Source organism: Battus philenor, unplaced genomic scaffold (assembly GCF_028537555.1).
Source record: "Battus philenor isolate CCGP_79_NKW_IND1 unplaced genomic scaffold, ilBatPhil1.0.hap1 SCAF_6, whole genome shotgun sequence".
Classification (NCBI taxonomy): Eukaryota; Metazoa; Arthropoda; class Insecta; order Lepidoptera; family Papilionidae; genus Battus; species Battus philenor.
Genome location: NW_027181726.1, coordinates 16,804,552 through 16,816,059, shown reverse-complemented (window position 1 = coordinate 16,816,059; position 11,508 = coordinate 16,804,552).

Below are 11,508 nucleotides of genomic sequence, written 5' to 3'. Positions count from 1 at the left end.
GGAACACCATGACATACAGCTCAGCAACAACTCAGATGTATAGCTTTCACTCTAACGATACGTTGACATATGTGTTCATTGCACGGCCTTTCAAATATTCATTTAATAAACTATTCTGTTCGATGTATATGTAAACTAGATGACAAATTTTTGTGTATGATATCGCAAAAGTTTGTGTTTTGTGTGATTTATGATGATAAAGATACTTTGTATTTACGTTGATTATACGAATTTCCTTATTTTTACCCATAGACGCCCACAAGTGGGCATAGGCCTTGTCCAAAGATATCTGTGGGAAATTTACCATAACCGCCACGCATGGCTGGCGGGCAGGCGATCGCTGTGTGGTATTTTGTTACGGCAGGGACGCTGCTGCACGTCCAGCAGCGACCATCCCGTGCATTTAATGCGAAAAGTGTGAATAATATCATACTGTATCCTAGGTTTCAAACCTTGCGATTGTAAATCTCAGTCGTTGTCGCTGGACTACCGCTGTATACACACTTCATATCGCCATAATTTATGTTAATTTTTAGGTTAAATTATTATGTATTTAAGTAAAACATATAATTATGTTAATGGAGGAGGAGGAGAACGGAGGTGTATGATTCTTTTCTTGTGTATGCGTGTATAAATAATGAACGCAGCGTGAGTCGTTAGATTCTAAATTCGAACTTGATTTTACCATTAGGAGGAAGAATTCGCCGAAGTGTTGAAAGCCCACCAGCCCGTAAAGTGCCAGAGAACATAAAATAAATTTAAAAGTAACGAAGAGGAGCTTAAATTATTAATAAAATGTCTATTTCTGCTGTTGAAACCGTTTTTCTCTAATCTTGCCATCTAATTTTCTCTCTCTTTCTATTCTGATTTTCACATTGTATAGTGTTGAGTTCCTCGTTGACAATTGGAATAACCCCTTCCACGTGTTGTCATACTATACACATTATTTATGATCCCACTGGCCGCGTCGCCGCGTCGCCGCGTGGCGCGTGTTTATCATTAAGAAATGTAAGTAAATCGGCACAGTCCGCCGGGACGACCTGAAGAAGCGTTCCGCTGGCGCGGCTGCCAGTCAGCTGTGCGTTCCCGCCCAAACGGCCGCCGGCGGCGGGCGCTTTCTTTTGCGTTCGATTTTTAAAGTTTTCCGCGTCGTCAGTTTGATTTAGTGATGTGCTACACTCTGTGCTCTGTTCAATTTTTATCTGGATGGATGGTATAATTTTCTTGTGAGTATCTTTTACAATTATCAAATACGTTTTATCAACAAAAAAATTTCATGGCAGTAATTCATTAAAATGACAATTTTGGGTTAGTATAAATGATTATGGTGTGATCTTTTAAATACTTTTGTAGTTGACAGATCAGACTTTTACAAAATTACTTATATTAAATCTTTTGTGCTTTTTTATTCGGTACAATAAGTCATCAGTTTCTTTATTTAATTAAATTTTTTTTCGTAATAGATTCTCGTCCTTGAAAAAAATCCTTTGCACAGGCATTTCAAATGCAGGAATTTTTATTTCAAAATCTTATGGCAGTATTAATTAACATCAGCCAATATTTTACTCGGACTATAAAAATGAATTTAAATCTCAAAACGTAATGAAGTTGTACGCGGACAGTTTTAATCTGTCCGCGATAAGCAAAAATAATCCGCGATAATTTATTATCTGTCCGTGACTTAATGAAGTCGGTTTATTGGATTTGTTGTCGTTTGATAAAAAAAACAGCTGCGGCTGCCTGTATATCTGGACGGTCATGAATTGCAGTAAATTCCCTTTTTACAGAATTACACAAAATTTAAGTTCGTCTTGTGCCTCTTGTGGTCATTTTAAGCTGTCTCACGTATAAATAGATCCCTCAATACTTGTACCTTTATATATGTGTGTGTGTGTGTGTGTATATATACATATTCTTTTTTATGTACGTATACAAATCTTAATCAAGTGGCATCCCAAGTTGAGGTCTCAGGAGGTCAGGACAGGAAAACATTTTTCAGCAACGTAAGACCCGAAAACGGGGTTCCTAAGACCGCATTTATTCACGATTAAAAAAGGTCTAGGCGACTTAAGTAATGTTAAAGAAAGAGGCTGTGGAGAGAGAAAGACAAATAGCATCACATCTTTTCATCGCGAGAGGTTCATTTTTATTTTTCGTTTTGCACGACTTAAAACAGTGAAATGTTCATCGCGTTACATAGTACTGTGAACTAAGATAATGCAAACGATTAACATAGAAGCTAAAAAATATTACTGTAAAGATTAATTTAAATTCTTTTTATAACGAAATAATAATTTTTATATTATGCTGTCACTTAAAAATATATTTCTATAAGCAATGTATATGTTTAATATTTGTCCACGTCCAACCGTATTGTTAAAAACTGGACATTGTAAAGTTGTCGATGAAAACAAACAAGACACCAATGATATAAAAAAATATAGTTTATCTCAATTCAGTTTTGAATAGTTTTACAATTTAAGTTCGAAAATATTATAGTTTATGAAACTTAGCAAAGACTCTAACATGTTCTGAAAAGCTAAAATATTTTTCTATTAAAATATTAAAAGTAATATTAAAAACAAACGCACAGACGTAAATGTCTGTTGAATATAGATTCAACTTATTTGTCCATGACGTGAATGTATTTAAGTTTCGTTCTGTTTTAATTATAATTTTGGTTACCTGGTTGTGTTTCTTGCACGGGGTCGTGAGCTATTGGGTGCGGATACTTAAAAACATCTTTCGTCTTTTATTACACTTTCAAGGCTGCAATACATTTTATTATTGAATCAACAAATGGTTTTTAATGGCCAACTGTTTTGGTCACGGTATTATAACCTTCATTTTCGTGCGATATCTGTGCGATCTCTATAGAGTTGATGTTACATTGCGCGCTATGTTTAAGTAGCTTTTTATACAGTTGAAAGAAAGTCGACAGTAGACTTGATTCGTAGGTTTTATGTCGTCGCGCGTGCAGTAGTATCCTATCTATATGTAGTATATATATATAGTACCTATCGATTGTTTAGGTTGTCATAAAATATTTATAGTTCATTTAGTTTAGAACTTACACCGAGCCGACGCACCGGCCGGCGCGGCGGCGCGGCGCTGCAACCGGGTCAGTAGCGATTCCCGCCAAAATTTGTATAAACAAAATGGCGATTACATCAGAAACGGCGCGCTTACCGCCGCGTGTAGCTTTATCAATTATTTAACATGCTAAATATAGCTCGATCCAACCATCAATTTCATAACATGCTATAACGATCGTTGTCGATTGTTTTGTTACTGCACAAATCATTAAAATTATTATGTGTTTATAATAAAAATGTAACCGTAAAATATTATGACACAAAATGCCCCGTGTAATTTTAGTACACCTATCCCCCGATTTACACGGTACTCATTTTACACGTTTTCGCTTTTACACGGTTTTCCAAAAAAGTTATTTTTTTTGTTTTAATAACCGATTTTGCTACCATCTCTCATAATGTAAATATTTCTGCTTCAAACATCGAATCGGCACAAATAACTTGGAGTGATGAAAGTGAATTCGAACCTTCGATTGTGAAAAAAAGAATGACATTAATTTCTTTTTTGTTCTTCTGTTCAATGTGTTGTAATTAAATAAAAAAAAAAAAGTTTTTCCTTAATATATTAAATATTTTAACTTGTCAATGCATTTTATTTTTATTTCTGTGTACACCTAAAATTATTGAAAAGAATCACAACTGTTAAATAGCAAAATCGTGTATTTTCTGCAAGTTTTACGATTTACACGGTTTAAAATTTTTAATTTTCGATTTACACGTATTTCTCAGGAACGTATCTACCTGTATTTATATGCTGTATAGTCTTTGATTAGTTATTTGATTAACCAAAATTATATTTTGAATAATAAATTTCACGTTCCGGCGACTTAAGTAATTACGTGATTTAATTTTAATTGTAATACATTGTTTGATTACGTCACAACTCACAGCTATCGCACACGGACAGGTGTTTTACTTTACTCTGTGGTTTTGAAGGGAAAAATGTGTTGTTTTTACTACTGTATTCACAAATATTATATTTTTCCCCATAAAAACATTCTCACGAACCTTAACGAAAATATAATAAATATATCAGCTGAGTCGATCGAACCGTATGCATAATAAAGCGCTTGGCGATGTTTTTTTAATGTAGATTAGAAATTACAACACTAGTTTCGTCGGCCTTTACGTAATTGTCGGTGTTGGAAGTTACGGACACAAAATGAACTTCGGGTCAGTTAAAACGCAGTTGAACTCTACATCTGGAACAGTGACCAAAGCGCGCCGCTCTCGTTTCGGTATTTAGACGAGGGCCTGCTCGTGACGCAACCGACACAGAAGTGCGATTTAATCGGACATGCGTTAGATTTAATAACACACACACCAGTGACAGTTCTATATTTCTATAATCACCATCGAATCACGTCCGCTTGTGCTCCAATAATTTGAAACGCGTTTCGAGCGCCTGCCCAAGCTAGGTTCCTTTTCGATGGTCCAGTCCAGTTGTTCCATGGATCCTCCACCTTGGCTACATGCTAATTGAAATACAGTACATATACATTAATTTAAAATTAATATCATAATGTAACAATTATATTTAAAAAAAGGACCAATATCTAGCCACCTCCGCACATGCAGCGGTAGTCGTGCAATGAAATGCACCGCCCGCCAGCCCGCTGATAAATGCGTATGCGGCAAACAATGCGAATCACACAACCGCCACCGTCAAATTACTCAACACGTGTTTGACCTCTCCACGGGGCATCGTCAGGAGTTATGTTACACCGATTAGTGCCAAACACAGAGTCTGTTTACTCTGCAACTATAAAAGCACCTATCGATCAGGAAATCATTCAATTGAATTCTCTCTTTTGAAGTTAATCTTTACCCGAAATTTGGATTAAGTTACTCTGGTGTCTTTCGGAAACTACAGACATCCCAAACGCACGCCTGATTCATGTTCAGCGAGGATTTAAGAGAGATTCTAATCCGGGAACGACTCTTTCACAAAGCTTCCTCGTGAAATGCGGATAAAGTCCATGTATTTGTAAAATCCATGTATCCACAGTTGGGAGATCAAAATGACAATTTCAATATTTATTGATTTTTTTTAATATAAAGGAGGCTTTGCATGGAACTTTTTTTTATGGCTCCCGTTATTGGGAGCCTCTCGTACCCCCTATCTGGTGTGGGACAGGGACTTTTTGTTTACATTTATTTTAATTTTTCACATACATTTTTTTTTATTTTCTTTCTCTTCTTTCATACTTCATATTATCTGTCGTTCATTTCTTTCTTTCCACAATTCCATTATCTTTCTCTTTCGCTCTGTATCGCCTTTCATTCATTCCTCATTACTTTTACATTTTCTTATATTCTATATCACATTTTTTACTTATATTCTATTATTATTCTATATCACATTACTTTAATTTGCTTATTTTATCTTTGTGTTATTTGTTTACAATTTTTTACTTTTTTAGTCTTTATGCATGGAACTTGAATTAACTAGTGTTATTGAGTTTTTTAAGACAAATTCGTGGACCAAATTGCTGGGCGGAGGGCGATGAGTTTAGGTGAGCAACTCCCGTTTGGTTTGAACTGTAGATGTAACTGACAGTCGGCTACAGCTTGCAGTTTTGATGAAATTGAGCTAAGAACCCTGCTCCTCCATCACTACGTTATTTATATTTGTTCTGTGTGAGGATGGACCAGCATCAATATCATTTCCTTATTTCGACGTCGTTTGGCGGCGGCCATATCACCATTTGCTGCCTCGGCGGGAACCATACAATGAGCCACTACAACACGCTGTCATAATTTGTCTACAGCAAGTATGTCGCACATTCCGTGTTTTTACAGAATCCGCAGAGCTTATTGTTGCATAAGTTAGAAGGTGATTGAAAAAAAGTTCGTTACACGTGAACACGTGTGTAATGGATACGGACCAGTGTCTGACCACAGGCCCGCCGGATGCGGCCGCCGCGCGCTGCCCATAAACACGCGGAGTAACTACACGTCTTATAGCAACGCTTAGGGTTTCATAATGTTTACGAAAATAACAAAATAACTTACGCAAGTGATTTAAAATTTCATTTTGACTATATTTTGAAACCGTAAGCTGGACCCGACTCTTGATATTTTCATCCTACAACTCACGCAAACAAGTAACAGAAATAATTTCGTATTTTTCTATCTTGAATATTCGATCACTGTACAGTACAGTTCAGTACGTTTTTCGTTTGCTAAACGCAATATCAATCGAATATCAGAAATAATTCGACCACAAAGCGAGCAGGCGCAGCGCGGTCGGGTAAAAGCAATTCGATGCGACCCGGGCGCATGACGAGACATTAAAGTTACCGATAACCTATTTTTAATTCATTTATTATCAATAGTTAAACTGGGTTGATACAGGCAATTGAGAATATTTTAATGATCTTTATGTAAAATGTAATTTAAGATTTTTGTTTTAACACTGTGCCCATGTGTGCCAATGTTAATTATTTTATAAAATACTAGCTGATCCCGCAATTACAAATAAAAAATAAGGGTTGATCGTAGAGGGGTGAAAATTTATGGTTGTATGTATTCTTGTATGCTGTATCATAAAAAAACAAAAAATTTCATTAAAAAAATAATTTTTTTTAAGTGTGAACAACATTTATCACTTAGGGATATAGAAAATAGATAGTAGGCGATTCTCAGACCTACTGAATACGCATATAAAATTTGGTAAAAATCAGTCAAGCCGTTTCAGAGGAGTTCAAGTTCGAACACCGTGACACGAGAATTTTATATATTGGATAAAAGTTTCTCAGCGCACGTTTCCTACCTGTTGTAGAAGCAATGTGAAATTATTCTCCGAGGCTTTGCCTGGTAATAAGTAAAATAAGTCTTATTAGCTGACGGAACTACCAAAACTTATCAAGGCTAATTATTATTTTTTCAATTTGGAGAAACATGCATGTAAAATTCACAAGCAATCAGACGCTTCACGAGTCGCAAAGAGCTACGTTTGGGCTTTCTTCATAACATATGATTGCACAGAATGATCTCGAAGAAAACTGGACGTTACTGGTGATCCTTAGCGTCATCGGTCGAAACATGCGGCAGAAAGATCTTCATGTTCATAAACATGTTACGAGTTTTGTTCGAGATTCTACTCTAATACATTTTGGCTGAATCGGTTCAGCTATTTTCTAATCCAATGAAGCAGACAGAAAAGCGATGTAATTTCACAGAATTCTATGGAATCACCGTGCGGGTGCTGGTGTATTGCATGCAGAGAGGCCCTACACAATGCTAAGGAACAAAGAGCCGCGCAGCTCGTGGAGGCTTCCTGCGATATATTAGCGCTCACCTTCCTTTCCCTAATTAACCAAATTTTAAGCGGTCTTACCGATGTTGCTTTTGAAGCCACTTCCAGAGATGAGTGAATGTTCGCTCTGAGCAGACCTTAACTTATCAGCAGGTTATACAAACTTTTCGTTATTATTCCCCCCCCCTCCTTTCTCCATCGCTTACAAATTGATTATAAATTCATTACTAGTTATTTCATTTAATAGACCGTAATACTTACTCAAGTTAAATTGTTAGGTATGTTAATTTTCGGAGAACATTAAAATTCGTCAGACCAATGACTTAAATTTCAATTTGAGTCCCATTAAGAATAATTTAAATTTGAGTTAAAAATCAATTACCGTTAAGTTCAATTAGCTTTATGAGTCTGCCAGTATGTAGAGCTGTTATCAATGCAGCAAGCAGCGGCCGGGGGGCGGGGGGCGTGGCATGGTGTCATTAAAACACTCTCAGGGGCAGCAATTCGACGCAAGAGTTGGTACTCAGTTCTCACTGTTATTGTATACAACTTGTATTGCTTTGTATCGAGAAGTCCGTTGCGATGAACTCTGAGATTGCAATACGAGCAAAAAGAAAATTTTCAAAAAAAAAAACATTTTTTTTCCTGGAGCAAACGACCCAGGCTGGTGCGCGAATGTCCAATAACACAACTTCAAAGCCATATGCTCACAGAGCACGGAGACTTTGTTATACCTGCACCGACTTCAACTGAAGGGTAGCCCGGCCTTCGCGTGCGACCCCGATGTGGTAGAGGAATCATTGCACTTATTGTTGGGCTGTCTGGAGCACGGGCGCGCCGGGGCGACTTAGACTCAGAGATGGGGAAAAGGTTAGACCTTGGCAGCTTCACAGAGCGCTACTACTCGCTTTCATAGAGCAGGTAATGAAGGATGTACTGGCCAGGAACGGTGGCAGACAGGAACCCTTCACCTAATAAAAAAAGTAAAATTAGAAGTAGTGTAAAATAGATTTGAAATTAAAATATAACATACATAGCTAATGTTAATTTTATATAAAATAGGGCTTAAATCAAAAAGAAATAAATTAATTACACATTAACAAATGAAACAAACAAACAAGCTATACCATGCCACTAAACCCCTTGCCATGTTTTTCCGTGTTGGGTAGACCCCCTACTTACCTGATATTGATTTCCTGTAAATTTCTAACTGTAGTGAAGTTTAGTGTTAAAAACTTGTTAAAAACACATGTTAATTTATATATTTATTAATTGAATTTAAATTAAAACTGCTCAAAAAAAATTTTGTATCTGTTATGTAAAATAGTATGATATAAGTAAATAGATACTATCAGTGTATGTGTTGAGATCCACTATCGTGAACCCCATTTTCATTTCATGGTCGCTGACGTAGACCCCTTGCAGGTTGTCATAGATCCCTAGGGGTCGATATAGACCACTTTGGGAATCACTGTATTAGACTAATAAATGGCGTGCCTGTATAGTTATGACATCAAAATGAAGATCCACATAAAACAATGGTAGGAGCTAAAGTCAAGTAATTTGATACAGTCAGTGAGAAATTAAGAAAGAAGGAAAAACTATAAACGTGCCAGTACAAGGCCTCAGTCGTTTCATGGCAGAGGTGTAAAGCGACTATAAATAATAATAAAAAAACATTTTATCAGCTCTGGTTGCTACTTTTGCTAACTGATAAAATGACTGATAGCACGATGAAAGATAATTAATCGCTGCTTTACGTATCATTCCTTCGGCGTCAACAAGGTGTGACCAACTCCCGGCCCGCGCCGCTCGCTGCCCGACATAAATATTCTTGCGCCCCAGTCAAATTATTCAACGCAATGTAAAAACAATAGGAATGTGTGTTAGAAACGAAACCATTATAAATAATAATACACCTTATTCGTATATTATACGGAGCATTTTCAATCATCGGCCAATAAAGTTTTTCCCCCGATAGAAAAGATATCAGAAAATATGTCAAGCATCAAAACGTTAACAATAATTTGACTTTATTATAAAGTATTAGTAAAAAAAAAAAATAGTTTCTATGGAAATTTATTTTTTTTGCGGCCTGCTCTAATTTTAGCGTTATTTGGTCAAAGTTAGCTCTTAAGTTTGACACCCCTGTCGTGCACTATATCAGTAACAGCAGTACCGGTGTTTGTATCGGCGGCGACAAGATTTGTGTAATTAAGGCCACAACAACCAATGAAATTAGGGGTCCTAATGTTTTGGGCTAAATCCAGTCTGGCCTAGCTGATCTAAACAGGCGTCATGTACAATACGAATAAGACTGACTAAACCAATGAAGTTAATGTTTGTGTATAAACACGTAAGCACTGAAGTAGATAACAGCTGCGTTCATCGCGCGCACACGGTTCATGTAAACACGACCCGGTCAAGATCGCGACCGGTGTCGCCTGAGAACACGACGTTATCACAAAGCCCTGTCGTAGTCAAGAAAAGAAGCGAGCGCTGTGTCACTGTATGCCCTCCGATATCACGACTCCCAAGCAATTAATGATTAAGTAAACAATGTACCCGCTTACAATAATTTTAGTCAATTAAATTGTGCGCGTGAGTGTTTGTGTGTGTGATGTACATTTGCCACAGTAGAGCGGCGCGTGCGCCGTTGAGCGTTCCATTCGGCACCAGCACACAGACATACATATGCTTACGCACACTAGGAGCTCTGCGCATTAATTACCCGATATATGTTATATAAATATTAATGGTAATTAATTATTGTCATTGTTGAATTGTGGTCGGACGATTTTAATTCGTTTTATTATCCGCGCGGCGCACGTGGCGGCGCACGCGGCGGCGCAACGTGCGGCATTTCATAATTAACTACACAATTTCCCTGTCACCGATCGTTTTAATTGCAATCGACGCATTAGAAGAGACTGTTTATGTTAAATATGCGCCGTTTCCTTATTTCATAGATCACACCGTAACTTGATAACGACTTTGCAGTTTTGTTTTTTTTTATTATAATCCTTATACTTTAGAGAAGAAAGTTAGGAAAAAGAATATGCGATTGCACATAAACTTGAAATATTTCAGAAAATGTTATGACAATAGAATCTTGTATTTGTTAGTTCTCTCTAAACTTCGCGCGTATGACAATTCGTTATGAAGTTCGCGCGTTGCAAAATTGATATCGCTGTTAAATGTATAGATTACAAAATGTATAATGTAATATTTATTTCACGTTAAATCAACAGATCACTCTGGAACTTGTTGCTTTGATATATTTCTTCTATTGGCACGCGACGGGTCAATAATTTCTATTTGCACACATTGTCAGGACTCGAAAAAAACTCGCTTCATTTTAACTCCGGGCAATGAATGAATGCCCTGAAAGATTACATGGGCACGTAATAGCCGCCAAAGAATTAAGGATTGTGATTTCCTATCGCAGAGATCGGGATTGATTGCTAAAAAACACAAACTTAGTGTATATTACGTAATATGGATACATTCAATTTTTTCTACCATCTTAATCTTCGGGAGCATTAAATGATAATTTCATCTAAGAGAGACGAACCTGGATGACCTTGAGAGAGAAGTCGTTTAGGTAAATACTTCAAGTGACATAAGAGGTCGTCGGCCTCCCAGTCCTATAATATTGCACGTCATATGACGGCCCGAGCCCAGGTTCCCGAAGGAGCCTACATTGTAGAGAGCAGGGTTTAAAGAACAGACGTCCATAACGCCCCGCTACCTGCTAATACAGTGAGCATCACTCATAGGACGGTAATAACTGACACTATGTGTCGCGTTAAATAACTTTGTCTTGTCACTTATGATAAAAAAAAATGCAGCCGCCTAGCACTAGGGTCAACCAGTTGCCCAAAGTTACGGAAGTACTGGCCCAATACAGAAATTGTGCACACGACCTCGTTCGCGGCTCGAGTATCCGGCACACGAGGACGTGCGGCAGCAGCAGCTCGCCCGCGGTCCCCGTGGGGCGGCCCGTTTGACCCCGCGTAACACCGATCGATAGGTCAGCGACACGACCCGCGCGGGGTCACCGGCAGCACGCACCACGAATCATTTCCACAGAGCAAAGCGGAAGAGCAGGACGTCCTGATGGTGAGTGCTCTAACAATACGCTGGATGTCA